Source organism: Heptranchias perlo, chromosome 20, assembly GCF_035084215.1.
Source record: "Heptranchias perlo isolate sHepPer1 chromosome 20, sHepPer1.hap1, whole genome shotgun sequence".
Lineage (NCBI taxonomy): Eukaryota > Metazoa > Chordata > Chondrichthyes > Hexanchiformes > Hexanchidae > Heptranchias > Heptranchias perlo.
This window is the reverse complement of record NC_090344.1, coordinates 22,362,414-22,365,190: the sequence shown is the minus strand read 5'-3', so window position 1 is coordinate 22,365,190 and position 2,777 is coordinate 22,362,414. Positions and strand designations below refer to the sequence as shown.

The window sequence follows — 2,777 nt, the reverse complement described above, 5'->3', positions numbered from 1 at the left end:
TACAGTAAACTATTTTGTAGAAGTTAATCCCCTGAACGGGACAGGGACCCGTCTCCCACACTGAGAGCATTTGCAGACGGCAGCTATCATCTGAGGGTTTCCGAGAAGATTGTGTGTAACAGCGTTTCTGTAGTGTAGTGGTTATCACGTTCGCCTAACACGCGAAAGGTCCCCGGTTCGAAACCAGGCAGAAACATTTTGAAAACGTTACCCACTAAAATTCAATTAGTGTGAAAAAAGCAAGAATTCAGTCTGTGGTTCAATGTGAATAAAATAACACACCTCACAGAACAGGTATATTTTCCATTCTCTGTGTAGTTCAAAACAAACTCAAACACTCCACATATACAGACAGTGTTTAACACTCACTCACGTTTCCTGCACTGACGGTGCAGAAAGCCCCTCTCAAAGCTGCACATTGCGAATAATTTCAGCTGATTTGTGAGAGATCATTGAAGGCTCCTGAAGTGCAGCTTCGGTTAATAACCACAGTTCGTGACAGCATTGCGGCCGCGGCAACAAACATCAGTTTTTCGATGTTCGATGTTCCCCAGCTCCCGGATTGATTGATACCACGACAGAAACAACATTAAGCCCCTCTTTCGGCCCCACTCTCTCCAATCACACGTTGCTGGCGGGAAGCTGCAAATCCCGCTGCAGACAACGCATTAGTGCCCATCCCTGGGAAACAAGACACCAACGAAGCTTTGACAACACATCGCAGGCATCGTCTGTCCCGGAGCTGTTGCTCCGCAACAAAGGCAGAATTTACCAGCTGTTTCAAAATTTATACCTTGAACACTGGACCCTGATATCACTACCCGCTTTAAATGTTTGATGCTTTAACGACTGAGCTACTCAGGCTCGCTAATCGTTCAGTTCCCATCTTAAATATTCATAAGAGGACTCTGAATTATCCCTCGAAGACGTCGAACAGGGGTGATGGTCACTGTTCTAAAATTCTCAGTCACGTGTTGAGGGGTATCCTTGATTTTATTGAACATGATCTAAGAAACATGGACAGCGAACTCGTGAGCTAAAATTATTCTTGTTTGTGCCAAATGTCTTGTCATTCGTTAGCTCCAATTAAAATAACACTTTATCCATTGGCCCAAAAGCTGAACTTGTCCCACACGGGAGTTGGAAAAGGCCTCTCGACCTTTCAGTCTATTAACATCTGTAAGCTGAATAATTTCACCCGTTTCACAGTGACACCAGGCAGCATATTTCCCTTCCAAATTTTCCCCACACGAAACTTCCAACCGATGAATATCCGCTCAACGAAAAGAATAATCGTATGTTTGGTTCCTTCCATTTAAAGATCTCATCCCGGCCCCTTTGCCATATCAGCTGACGCAAAGATCCCCCTCTCCCTCGAAAACAACGAAACTCGCATCTGCTCAAGCAAGACGGAAGGCCAGAGGAACCCAAGTTCCCACATGGGAACACTAAGAAGTAGATGCATCATGGAACTTACCAGTTGTACTTTGAACAAAATGCCCGGAGTGAAATGTTGGATTGTTGAAGGTGAGACTGAAACTCACAACCTGAGCACTTCCAGAGCCCATACTGCTTTCATCAGTACCGAAATAACAGTGTTTCTGACAAACAGCTTGATTTTCGGCCTCTCAATGGTCGCTTCGGAATCTTAATCAAAGAGAAGCCGTCAATCAAGAGGCGCTTCGTCAAATATCCGCAATGATCTTTAAAAGCCGTGGAATCTGAACAAAACTCCAAAAGATAAGAACTTTCATTTATATTATTATTAACTGAAGGACATTTTTGCATGGTACTTCATGGAGGATTGAGGCAAAGTGGGATCTGAGACTCAGAAACTCTCTCTGGGCTGTCCGTGACTGAAGAGATGGACGTTATTTCAATTGAAAACTGAGGCGCGGAACTTTCTCGTGGAGAAGTGAGACAGAAGATTGCAGTTGGTTAGTGGCAGTTGCCGGGGAGATCTGGAGGAGAGGGAGAAAAGTCAAAGTCACAGCTGCGACTGCTCAAGTGCTCTGCTTAGCTGTAATATTAAAAAGTAATGTACAGTACAGGGCAGTGTCCTAGGCCCAATGGTCTTCAGCTGCTTCATCAATGACCTTCCCCCCATCATAAAGTCAGAAATGGGGAAGTTCGCTGATGATTGCACGGTGTTCAGTTCCATTCGCAACCATTCAGATAAAGAAGCAGTCCGTGCCCGCATGCAGCAAGACCTGGACAACATCCAGGCTTGGGCTGATGAGTGCCAAGTAACATTCGCGCCAGAAAAGTGCCAGGCAATGACTGTCTCCAACAAGAAAGAATCTCACCATGTCCACTTGACATTCAACGGCATTACCATCGCCGAATCCCCAACCATCAACATCCTTGGGGTCACATTGACCAGAAACGTAACTGGACCAGCCACATAAATACAGTGGCTGCAAGAGCAGGTCAGACGCTGGATATTCTCCTGACTCCCCAAAACATTTCCACCATCTACAAGGCACTAGTGAGGAGTGTGATGGAATACTCTCTACTTGCCTGGATGAGTGCAGCTCCAACAACACTCAATAAGCTCGACAGCACCCAGAACAAAGCAGCCCGCTTGATTGGCACCCCATCCACCACCCTAAACATTCACTCCCTTCACCACCGGCGCACAGTGGCTGCAGTGTGTACCATCCATAGGATGCACTGCAGCAACTCGCCAAGGCTTCTTCGACAGCACCTCCCAAACCCACGATCTCTACCAGCTAGCAGGACAAGGACAGCAGGCAGATGGGAACAATACCACCAGC

The 2,777-nt window shown here is 46.3% G+C and overlaps 1 non-coding gene across 1 annotated transcript; it reads left to right on the top strand.

Annotated features, from left to right (window-relative positions):
• Window positions 1–123: 123 nt before the first annotated feature.
• trnav-aac (transfer RNA valine (anticodon AAC)) lies at window positions 124–196 on the top strand. The gene has a single exon. It is a non-coding gene; the product is annotated as a tRNA-Val (tRNA).
• The last annotated feature ends 2,581 nt before the right edge of the window (window positions 197–2,777 follow it).